This window comes from Salvelinus namaycush, chromosome 2 (genome assembly GCF_016432855.1).
Source record: "Salvelinus namaycush isolate Seneca chromosome 2, SaNama_1.0, whole genome shotgun sequence".
NCBI lineage: Eukaryota > Metazoa > Chordata > Actinopteri > Salmoniformes > Salmonidae > Salvelinus > Salvelinus namaycush.
The window spans coordinates 53,420,466-53,433,927 of NC_052308.1; positions in this window are offsets into that span (position 1 = coordinate 53,420,466).

Consider the following 13,462-nt stretch of genomic DNA (forward strand, 5'->3'; position numbering starts at 1 on the left):
GAGCCAGATAAATAAATAAATACAGTATGGGGATGAGGTAGTTGGATGGGCTATTTACAGATGGGCTATGTACAGGTGCAATGATCTGTTAGCTGCTCTGACAGCTGGTGCTTAAAGCTAGTGAGGGAGATAAGAGTCTCCAGCTTTAGTGATTTTTGCAGTTCATTCCTGTCATTGGCAGCAGAGGCGGCCAAAGGAAGAATTGGCTTTGGGGGTGACCAGTGAGAAATACCGTGCTACGGGTGGGTGCTGCTAGGGTGACCAGTGAGCTGAGATAAGGCGGTGCTTTACCTAGCAGAGACTTGTAGATGACCTGGAGCCAGTGGGTTTGGCGACAAGTATGAAGCGAGGGCCAGCCAACGAGAGCATACAGGTCACAGTGGTGGGTAGTATATGGGGCTTTGGTGACAAAACAGATGGCACTGTGATAGACTGCATCCAATTAGTTGAGTAGAGTGTTGGAGGCTATTTTGTAAATGACATCACCGAAGTCGAGGATCGGTAGGATGGTCAGTTTTACGAGGGCATGTTTGGCAGCATGAGTGAAGGATGCTTTGTTGCGAAATAGGAAGCCGATTCTAGATTTAATTTTGGATTGGAGATGTTTAATGTGAGTCTGGAAGGAGAGTTTACAGTCTAACCAGACACCTAGGTATTTGTAGTTGTCCACATATTCTAAGTCAGAACCGTCCAGAGTAGTGATGCTGGACGTGCGGGCGGGTGCGGACAGCGATTGGTTGAAGAGCATGCATTTAGTTTTACTTGCATTTAAGAGCAGTTGGAGGCCACGGAAGTTGAGTTGTATGGCATTGAAGCTTGTCCAAAAAAGGGCCAGAGGTATACAGAATGGTGTCGTCTGCGTAGAGGTGGATCAAAGAATCATCAGCAGCAAGAGCAATATCATTGATGTATACAGAGAAGAAAGTCGGCCCGAGAATTGAACCCTGTTGCACCCCCATAGAGCCTGCCAGAGGTCCGGACAACAGGCCCTCCGATTTGACGCACTAAACTCTATCAGAGAAGTAGTTGGTGAACCAGGCGAGGCAGTCATTTGAGAAACCAAAGCTGTTGAGTCTGCCAATGAGAATGTTGTGATTGACAGAGTCGAAAGCCTTAGCCAGGTTGATGAATACGGCTACACAGTAATGTCTCTTATCGATGGCGGTTATGATATCGGTTAGGACCTTGAGCGTGGCTGAGGTGCACCCATGACTAGCTCTGAAACCAGATTGCATAGCGGAGAAGGTACGGTGGGATTCGAAATGGTCGGTAATCTGTTTGTTAACTTTCGAAGACCTTAGAAAGGCAGGGTAGGATAGATATAGGTCTGTAGCAGTTTGGGTCTAGAGTGTCTCCACCTTTGAAGAGGGGGATGACCGCGGCAGCTTTCCAATCTATGGAAATCTCAGACGATACAAAAGAGAGGTTGAACAGGCTAGTAATAGGGGTTGCAACAATTTCGTCAGATCATTTTAGAAAGAGAGGGTCCAGATTGTCTAGCCCGGCTGATTTGTAGTGGTCCAGATTTTTTCAGCTCTTTCAGAACATCAGCTATCTGGATTTGGGAGAAGGATAAATGGGGTAGGCATGGGCGAGTTGCTATGGGGGGTGGAGGGCTGTTGATCGGGGTAGGGGTAGCCAGGTGGAAAGCATGGCCAGACGTAGAAAAATGCTTATTGAAATTCTCAATTATAGTGGATTTATCGGTGGTGACAGTGTTTCCTAGCCTCAGTGCAGTGGGCAGCTGGGAGGAGGTGCTCTTATTCTCCATGGACTTTACAGTGTCCCAGAACCTTTTTGAGTTTGTGCTACAGGATGCAAATTTCTGCTTGAAAAAGCTAGCCTTAACTTTCCTAACTGCCTGTGTATATTTGTTCCTAACTTCCCTGAAAAGTTGCATGTCACGAGGGCTATTCGATGCTAATGCAGAACGCCACAGGATGTTTTTGGTTAAAAAAAAATTGAATGGGGCATGCTTATTTAAGATGGCGAGGAAGGCACTTTTAAAGAATAACCAGGCATCATCTACTGACGGGATGAGGTCAATATCCTTCCAGGATACCCATGCCAGGTCGATTAGAAAGGCCTGCTCGCTGAAGTGTTTTAAGGAGCGTTTGACAGTGATAAGGGGTGGTTGTTTGACCGCAGACCCATTACGGATGCAGGCAATGAGGCAGTGATTGCTGAGATCTTGGTCGAAAAGAGCAGAGGTGTATTTGGAGGGCAAGTTGGTTAGGATGATATCTATGAGGGTGACCGTGTTTACGGATTTGGGGTTGTACCTGGTGGGTTCATCGATAATTTGTGTGAGATTGAGGGCATCAAGCTTAGATTGTAGGGTGGCCGGGGTGGCTGGAGATTCAGACAGCTAGCAGGCCGGGACTAGCAAGCTAGCAGAAGGGCCTTAGAGGGACGTCTCAACGGAGGAAAGTCTGTTTTAGCCTCTGCGTGCGGAGACGTCGATAGACCAGTCATGATGGATTAGTAGGGTTCCGAGTAGCAGAGGGGTCCAAGTCCAATTGGCAAAAAAGGTATAGTGGCCCAAGAAATTGGCCGATAGATCTATACAGCTGACAGTTCAATATTCTCTAGACAGCTAGCGGGCCGTGGCAAGCAGCTATCAGGCCGCGGCTAGCAGATGGGCATTCAGGGGACGTCGCGATGTAGAGGCCAGTTGAGTACCCCCTCGAGCAGATTACGTCGTAGGCCAGTCGTGAAGGATCTAGGGGTTCCGTGCCCCGTACCGGCAGTAGAAGGGGTCCGGGTATTGTAGCCCAGTAGTGGCTGATGGGCCTCCTTAGCTAGCCGTGAGAAAGGGCCTAGCATGGGCTAGCTCCAGGCTAATTGGTGCTTGCTTCGTGACCGACGTTAGCCAGGAGTAGTCACTCGGATAGCAGCTAGCTAGCTGCGATGATCCAGGTGAAAAGGTCCAGAACTTGCGGTAGGAATCCGGGGGTATGGAGAGAAAATAGATCCGGTATGCTCTGGTTTGAGTCGCGTTGTACAAACTGGCGAGAGCTTTCCGAGCTAAAATGATCGCTAGCAGTGGTTAGCTGACTACTAGCTAGTGAGCTGGCTAGCTTCTGTTGGGGGATTCCGGATTCGAGGTAAATAAAAATACTTTAGAAAAAACAGATCCACACCACATTGGGTGAGGTGCATTGCAGGAGAGTATTTTGTAGTTGAAGTTTAGAAAAAAATATTAAAAAGAAATGCGAAGAAAAAGATGATGACTTTGAAACAGCTAATCCTCTTGGATCGAAGTGTGGCATACATAAATTGGGTGCCATTTATTTTACTTTAAGAAATGTCTCACTGAAGTGCAATTCCTCTCTGCTCAATATTCACCTGGATTCTCTATTTCATGCTCAAGATATAAAAACATATGGGCTTTACTCATTATTTAACACAATTGTACGAGATGTAAACATTTTGGAAAGTGATTGAATTAAGGTTCCCTTGTACAATCACCAAATTCATGGAACTATTGTCCAAGTAACAGGTGACAACCTTGGTATTCATGGTTTATTTCGTTTTGTGGAATCTTTTAGTGCAAGATATTGCTGCCGTTTCTGCCTTGCTGAGAAAGATGACTTTCAAACAGAGTTTAGTGAAGACAGTCCCACGATAGTATTGCGAACTAAACAGATGCACGTGGAACACTGCCAAACATTGGAGAGAAATCCCATTTTGCCCTATGTGATGGTGTTAAAATATCTTGCCTGTTAAATTCATTACAGTATTTTCACAAAAGTGAGATATCATGCATGACATCTTGGAGGGTTTTGGGCAATATGAGGTGACATTCAACTATGGGTTATATGGAAAGAAACAACAGACCCCCTGCAGTGAAGTTACTTGAGGGGTCTAATACGCAATCTACTACTTATCTTTGGTGACTTGGTGTGTCCAAATGATCAGCACCGGCATTTGCTGCTTCTGTTGCTTCAAATAGTCAACATTGTATTTTCTCCAGTGTTATCAGATGGTATTACAGTCTATTTGAAGCACTTGATTTTAGAACACCCCATATTGTTTATGCATTAATTTCCTTGAAATAAGATGTTACCCAAGCATTATTTTATGGTGCATTATCCCCAATGTATTCAGATAATTGGGCCAATTCTCCATAGCTGGTTTATGCGCTACCAAGGAAAACACTTTTTTAAACAAGTGAAAAGCTTTAAAAACGATTTAAACATTGGCCAAGAAATACTAAAGTGACATGGCATAAAACTGGCAAACATTTGACCTACTGTATATATAGATAGAATGGATATTGGTAAAGGGAAAATGCTGTCCTTGAATGTAATAAAAGGAGCTCATGAGATAGCACTCGCACAAACAGACTCTAGGTGCCTTTTTCTACTAAGGATTTCAGTGTAAAATGGGCCAAACATCAAGAGAATGTATAACGTTCAGATTTGGTTGTTTGTGTTAAAGTTCATTGTGAGACGCCAATATTTCACAAAATCTTTATTGTAAAAGTTAACAATGTACTGCTGGTTACCTTTTGCTTTAGACACACTGTGTCGACTGCATTCATAAATTGCGCTCTGGTTTGTTCTTAAATTCAGTGTTGTCAGATTGTCCATTCGTAAATTCAAACCATTTCACTCTTGGAGTGTTCAGAGTGCACACTGGACGCTCCGGACAAGGGGTTGGGTTTATCCGAGCGTCCAAGCTAACTGGCTAAAGTTGGCTAGCTTGCTAGCTACTTCCAGACAGAAATGAGAGAACACCTCACTCTGACCATTTTACTCGCCCTAGCAAAGCTGGTTAGGCGGTTTTCATGTTATCTAGAGCGTTAGTTACTCAATTGTTGCCAGCAGCACAGTTACAATTACTTTTTTTTGCCAACGTTTACCGACGCTGGTCATATTCAGCAGATGTTGCGTGTTCGTAAATTCATCATTCATTATTCTGCGCTCTGAAATCGGAGCAGATAGCCAGAGTGAATTTACGAACGCACCCTTTTATAAAAATGTTCATGCATTTATAGTTGTACGGACAAGAAAGGGACCCCATGTTGTTGATGTTAAAGATATTTTGTATCACAAAGCATTCGACATACAAATGTATGATGGCGATGATTCAAGTTTGATTGTGATCCTGTACTGCTTCATGTGATTTCATTTCCACTCTGGTACACAGTACCAGAACAATTGTACATTTTTGCACACATATACAGATGTCATGTAGAAAGAGTACAAAATCAGAAGGCCATGCACCTGTGGGGAGAAATTCCCCCACAGAGGCACAGTGTCACGCCCTGACCATAGTTTGCTTTGTATGTTTATATGTTTTGTTTGGTCAGGGTGTGATCTGAGTGGGCATTCTATGTTGTATGTCTAGTTTGTCTGTTTCTGTGTTTGGCCTGATATAGTTCTCAATCAGAGGCAGGTGTTAGTCGTTGTCTCTGATTGGGAACCATATTTAGGTAGCCTGTTTTGTCTTTTGGTTTGTGGGTGTTTGTCTTCCGTGTCAGTGTTTGTCGCCACACGGTACTGTTTCGTTTGTTCACATCGTTTATTGTTTTGTTTAGTGTTCTGAGTTTAATTAAAAAACATCATCATGAACACTTACCACGCTGCGCTTTGGTCCTCCTCTCTTTCTCCCGAAGACGATTGTTACACACAGGGGTGTGCCTTTCAATTCGTACTGTCCTTATTGTTTTGTTTTATTTCAAAGATTGAAAGAAACACAAAGGGCTGTTTTGGCCATCTTGTGTAATAAATAAATCATGTTATGCAATATTTTGTGTTGACTTATTTATGGTAGTAATATAACTTTTCTGTGTCTAGCCTGATCAGATTCTGTTTATTTAGTATTATGTGTCAGAGTACTTTGTAATGTGTCATGGAAATTCTGATCAATAATGAGGAGAGACAAGGTCAATCACCAATCAGGATATTACTTTATTCAAAACTTATCAATAAGAAAAGCATAGAGTAATAACGATGGCTGGTCGACCCAACATTGTGGCTGTTGGGTTGAGAGCCCTGAGACAAAGAATACAAACACCTTTTATAGCAAAGATACACCCCCTTTGTCTACATGACAAACAACAGATGTGTGGAATGGGTCACAAGGTTAGGATTCGTATGAAATAAATTAATAATTCACAGCAGACAGTATCTGCTGTAAAGACCGTTCTCATTGTGTGGAAACCAGGGTCTGGCCCCCAAAACAAGGTTCCTCTCATAATTATCCATACCCGAGCTATCTCCACCCTGGTACCTCCCGGCACACAAACTCTAACTCATTATATGGAATGCGGGCTCCAAGAGAGGACAAGACCATCATAAATCAGTTGCTAGAGTTAAATCTCAGAAGCTCCTCTCAGTTCACACAGACACAATACTGCCCTCCCAAGCAAAAAGGCAGTAACTGCTCATTTGGTAAAAAATTAGTCAGTCATTTTTGCTACAGTAAATACATCCTTAATCATGTGGACAAGTATCCTGCCTCTATTGTATTGTGTTTTGGAGAAAATGGGGGTCATAATAGCAGTAACTGCAAAAAGTTACTGTGAAACCAAGGTAAATGGCAGTAACTGAATTTACTGCCTTTTAACTTGGTTTCAACCTGCCCTTGGCTGCAGTTAGTTTTACCTTGGTATCATTTTATTCTGATAGTGATGCAATCAAACCTGTATGACACTGACTGACAGCTGAACACACACACATAGCTAACCTAGGGATACAACACCATGGCACAGTAATCCCGGGGGGAAATTATTGTTGAAATTGCTCTGAAACGCCGACATCCAGACACTGGTAAGAACTAGCTAGCTAAGTAGATCTGAGATCAAAATGAATTAGCAAGCTAACTAAACTCGGCAAAAAAAGAAATGTCCTCTCACTGTCAACTGCGTTTATTTTCAGCAAACTTAACATGTGTAAATATTTGTATAAATAACAAGTTTCAACAACTGAGACAAACTGAACAGGTTCCACAGACATGTGACTAACAGAAATGGAATAATGTGTCCGTGAACAAAGGGGGTCAAAAGTAACAGTCAGTATCTGGTGTGGCCACCAGCTGCATTAAGTACAGCAGTGCATCTCCTCCTCATGGACTGCACCAGATTTGCCAGTTCTTGCTGAGAGATTTTACCCCACTCTTCCACCAAGGCACCTGCAAGTTCCCGGACATTTCTGGGGGGAATGGCCCTAGCCCTCACCCTCCAATCCAACAGGTTCCAGATGTGCTCAATGGGATTGAGATCCGGGCTCTTCGCTGACCATGGCAGAACACTAACATTCCTGTCTTGCAGGAAATCACGCACAGAACGAGCAGTATGGCTGGTGGCATTGTCATACTGGAGGGTCATGTCAGGATGAGCCTGCAGGAAGGGTACCACATGAGGGAGGAGGATGTCTTCCCTGTAACGCACAGCATTGATATTGCCTGCAATGACAACAAGGTCAGTCCGATGATTCTGTGACACACCGCCCCTTGACCATGACGGACCCTCCACCTCGATCCCGCTCCAGAGTACAAGCCTCGGTGTAACGCTCATTGCTTTGAACGCTAAACGCGAATCTGACCATCACCCTTGGTGAGACAAAACCGCGATTCATCAGTGAAGAGCACTTTTTGTCAGTCCTGTCTGGTCCGGCGACGGTGGGTTTGTGCCCATAGGTGACGTTGTTGTCGGTGATGTCTGGTAAGCACCTTCCTTACAACAGGCCTACAAGCTTCAGTCCAGCCTCTCTCAGCCTATTGCGGACAGTCTGAGCACTGATGGAGGGATTGTGTGTTCCTGGTGTAACTCGGGCAGTTGTTGTACCTGTCCCGCAGGTGTGATGTACCGATCCTGTGCAGATGTTGTTACACGTGGTCTGCCACTGCAAGGACGATCAGCTGTCTGTCCTGTCTCCGTGTAGCACTGTGAAGATATTTGGATTTTTACAAATTATCTTTGAAAGACAGGGTCTTGATAAAGGGGCGTTTCTTTATTTTGCTGAGTTTAGCTAGCGAGCATAGACTAACAATGCTACCTGCTCTCATAAGAGATCTGCAATTGATACTAACTTCAATCTATTAGCCATATAATGAATTATATTCTGAAATTTCATCTGATGGTTTATTTGAATCAGTACACCATACATATGATTTCTAGCCAGTGACAACCACCTAGCTAAAACTGACGTGCCCATAAAACGTCAAAACCTACCTACCTAGCATTAGCATGAAGCAATCGATTTGTGCTACATGCTCACATAACAGACTATCAGCAGTTTATCCTAGCTTCAATTTATTATATCTAGAATAAATATAATCCCTATAGTTGTATTCTGACATTCCATGGGTTATTTGAATCAGTAACGTTATTGAATCAGTAACGTTACACCCCACACACGATCTCTAGCCAGCTGACAGTCAGTTGGACGTGCACCCCATACTGATGTCAAAAGCCACGCACACTCATTTTCCGGTTGAGCACAGCATTGCTAGCTCATTAATAATATTTCTATTCACATGTTCAGGGTTTGTGGTTCTTTTATATTCCAGTATTGCGTGACCGTCCCAGTCAGGGACGTCCCAAAATCCCAAATGATGTCCATCACCTTTGTTGGTGGCATATGTAATTAGTACAACAAGCTTTGACATGCCAGAGAACCAGTGGGTGGTGTCTGACTACTTAGACATCAGTCTATCAAATGAGAAATCAATTGCCAATGATGATGATCATCCACCTTCAGAGTTGGATGTTCCAGCACAAGTGGCAGCTGAGCCCGTGGACACAACTCCAGACATACTATCAAACAAGAAATCCAAGATTCCACCAATGGGTAAGCCATGTGGTCCCAAATGCAAAAGGCAATCTACTCAGAATATTTCAGAGGGTAGGCAAAAGGAAATATGGGAAAAGTATTGGGAAATTAAGTATAAGGAGAAGAGGACATGGATCTTCCACATGGTGATACAGCAATCTAAGAAAAATGTCACTGTCGGCGCTGGCAGTCGACGCAGGTCGTTTCTGTACCATCTTCCAAACCAGAGTGGTTCTGCACAACAGGTATGCAAAGTGTTTCTGACAACATTGGGCTACCACCCCAAAAAATGACAAGCTGATTGTCATGATGGGCAAGTCAATCACCACCAAACTGATTCCACCAAAGGATCAGAGGGGAAAGAAATGTTCCACGAGCAAATTGAACATGAATCCAATCCTTCCATCCCCAAATCAGCCACTACAGATGAGAGCATGTTCCACATCCTGCTACAACTCAACTCCCCAGCGAGTGAAAAAAGGTATGTGATTGTAGGTGTGGGCAAGAATGACGGAGGCAGAGAATATTACCATTTACAGGGGATGTATTCTTCCTTCATACGGTAAGGTGGGGAAAAGGGGCTGGACGGAACCAAAGCAAAGAAAGTAAAAGTTCCCCCTCTCCTACCTTACCTGCCTACCCACTGGTTACCTATTCTTAGCACCACCTGGCGCGCTAACCAAAATACAGGGGGTGGTCCACCCAGGTCTTACCTAGTGTGCATAGACAGAGTAAATACTACAGGTATATGTATGCCTGCAGGCCTCTTGCCTAAACACTCCCAAGGTGCCTTCCCCTTCCCCCCCTGGGAACAAATGAAACAGAATTCACCAAACTTAGTGAACAACTTAAATAAATACAAAAAACACTAAGTCCTACAGCATACCTCTGCAGGAGCGGCTACAAAATAATTTACAAATTTACCAGACCAACAAGCAACACAGGACATACAAAGAAGCTCTCTCCTAACAAAGAAACACTGGCTTTTCAAGCTGCAGAAGGAGTCGGTAATTGCAGACAGCTGTATCCCCTGACGAGAGGGAAGGGTCAGAGCTCCAATTAGTGATGGGCCGACCAATCAGCTGCTTTGGAATCCAGGAAGCCATCCTGAAATACACACATACAAACCCACAACAACACAGAAACTGGGGAACGTAACAGTGAAGCTTGGAGAGGAGGAGTGAGAGCTGTTTGGTGCAGGGTCATCATCTGAAGATGGAGCACAGGGAGAATGAGGCCATGGAAACCCAAGCCTGCCAAGACATCAGCCATGTAGCACCTGAATTCACCATCACCAACCCAGACTGCATGCAATGTAGGAAATATGAGGAACATAAGAAGTCTGCAGGGCAGAGCAGAAGCCATTACCAGGCTGATGCACAGAAAGATTGGCCTGAGGACTGGTCTGTGAGGAGCGTTGATATGCAAAAAGTAATCATGTTCCCTCGCATGCCAGGTGTGAAAACAGCATTGTTCATAAGAAGAATAGTTTCCTATCATGAGACATTCGCAACCACTGGAAAGAAGTCTCAAATGAAGAGGTGTGGTGTATGACTTTGGGGACTTCCTCCATGTGGTCGCCACTTCTAACGCAGGCAAGGTGGAGGTGGTCGAAATGAAAAAGGAAAACATCCTGGTATGGAAAGCTGGCCATTCCATCGTCAAGCTGAAAAAGGCAGCAGCACCAAAGCTGGCAGACATGGCTGAGATCCAGTTGAGGCGTGGATCCAGGAGCCTCTTCTACAGTCTCCCATGAAGAAAAGGACTTCACAGAGCTTGACTTTATCATGAAGAAAGTCACTCTAGAGACACCCTCAACACTACGTACACAGGATAGAGGGATAGAAGAGTCCAAAAAGATGGACATATTCACCAAGCTGTGTCCTCTGATGCCTGCAAATCGAAGGCAGTTCTGGAATGCCTTGGCTGTGAACAGCATTGCTGAGGATGAAGAGTGATATGGAAGAGCACTGAAGTTTTACTTAAAATGAAATGTTACTTAAAAATGAAATTTAACGATTCAGCATTTTATCAATTGTAGCTAAATGTAATTTGTGTCCTCTTATGAATATGAACATGTAAATATGTTTAAAATGTATTCTTAAAGCTGTTATTTATTTATTCATTCAAAAGTGTAATTTAAAAAAATACAAATAAAATGTTTTTATTAGCAATCTCATGGTCATTTTTTATAAATAGTATTACCCTACATCATACTTCTATCATGTTCCATCATTATATATTACAAGACAGGTAATCGTTTCATGTAATTCAAACAATTGCAGTGCTGCTTTTCACATTTATTCTTATAACAAGACATGGGCTACATTGTCAAACACAGTATGTAATGTGACTGAAGCAGAACCTACATCTCTATGGAAATGCAACTGGTATCTTAGTGGAAGACACACAAAGGATGCAGCTTCATCTCTGTTGCACTGTCAGTAATTACACTGCTCTTGTATTAATAGCATAAATGAAAAGTATAGTAAACTAACAAATGAAAATGGCAGATACTGCTCTTTGCTTTGTTATGACCCTGCAATTTATAACATATTGTAACGACCCTGGGTTCATAAGCGCGGAAATCGACTCTGCCGCACGAGCATGCTTTTGCGGCACAGTCGATAGCGCGCCGGACCTCGGGCTAGGAGGTCGAGGGTTCGAGACCTGCTCCCTGCTGTTTCATTACATTGGTGTCAGAAGTGATCGGACCTTGCATCCACGACAGTGCGTGTGCTTGGCCGGTGAGCGCGTTCCTGTAAGACGTAGAGTCGCAAGCTAGCGCGAGGACGCGCTCTTTGAAAGGAGGGAGTAGTGTAACGACCCTGGGTTCATAAGCGCGGAAATCGACTCTGCCGCACGAGCATGCTTTTGCGGCACAGTCGATAGCGCGCCGGACCTCGGGCTAGGAGGTCGAGGGTTCGAGACCTGCTCCCTGCTGTTTCATTACAATATCATGCCAAGGAAGAAGGCAGTAACTGCCATTTAAGGGTCAACATGAATAACAATGTACTTATAGTAGGCAACAGATCACTCCAATGATCTCCCTAGAATTCATTTGGCTGGACAATTAAACAACTTTGAAGCCATTTTTCTCAGTTCCACGTCATGAGCAGTTACTGCCTTTTTGCTTGGGAGGGCAGAATAGAGTTCTAAGAACCCTATTTTTCATAAAACAACCATTCGATGCAATAACAGTATTTCCCTCTCACAAATGACACTGGTAGGAGTAAATATTACTCTCAACAATTAACTCTAGAATACTGAACAACATTGCAGAGATTTAAAAAAAGTGACAGTTATTTTAAATTAATACTGTACAGAGTGAAACACAAGTTAAATATCAACACTAAATTGAACAAATACAACTCTGAAAAAAATTACTTTGTTTCCAGAGTATGTTTTACTCTTGTTGGACTGGGACCAACTGTTATCTTAAGATAAGAAACAATACTGTGCAGCCGTATTCATTGACCTGGCCAAGGCTTTCGACTCTGTCAATCACCACATCCTCATCGGCAGACTCGATAGCCTTGGTTTCTCAAATGATTACCTTGCCTGGTTCACCAACTACTTCTCTGATAGAGTTCAGTGTGTCAAATCGGAGGGCCTGTTGTCCGGGCCTCTGGCAGTCTCTATGGTGATGCGTCAATTCTTGGACGTCAATTCTTGGACCGACTCTCTTCTCTGTATACATCAATAATGTCGCTCTTGCTGCTGGTGAGTCTCTGATCCACCTCTACGCAGACGACACCATTCTGTAAACTTCTGGCCCTTCTTTGGACACTGTGTTAACAACCCTCCAGACGAGCTTCAATGCCATACAACTCTCCTTCCGTGGCCTCCAATTGCTCTTAAATACAAGTAAAACTAAATGCATGCTCTTCAACCGATCGCTGCCTGCACCTGCCCGCCCGTCCAACATCACTACTCTGGACGGTTCTGACTTAGAATATGTGGACAACTACAAATACCTAGGTGTCTGGTTAGACTGTAAACTCTCCTTCCAGACTCACATTAAACATCTCCAATCCAAAGTTAATTAAATCTAGAATTGGCTTCCTATTTCGCAACAAAGCATCCTTCACTCATGCTGCCAAACATACCCTTGTAAAACTGACCATCCTACCGATCCTCGACTTTGGCGATGTCATTTACAAAATAGCCTCCAATACCCTACTCAACAAATTGGATGCAGTCTATCACAGTGCCATCCATTTTGTCACCAAAGACCCATATACTACCCACCACTGTGACCTGTACGCTCTCATTGGCTGGCCCTCGCTTCATATTCGTCGCCAAACCCACTGGCTCCAGGTCTTCTACAAGACCCTGCTAGGTAAAGTCCCCCCTTATCTCAGCTCGCTGGTCACCATAGCAGCACCCACCTGTAGCACGCGCTCCATCTCTCTGGTCACCCCCAAAACCAATTCTTCCTTTGGCCGCCTCTCCTTCCAGTTCTCTGCTGCCAATGACTGGAATGAACTACAAAAATCTCTGAAACTGGAAACACTTATCTCCCTCACTAGCTTTAAGCACCAGCTGTCAGAGCAGCTCACAGATTACTGCACCTGTACATAGCCCATCTATAATTTAGCCCAAACAACTACCTCTCCCCCTACTGTATTTATTTATTTTGCTCCTTTGCACCCCATTATTTCTCTCTACTTTGCACA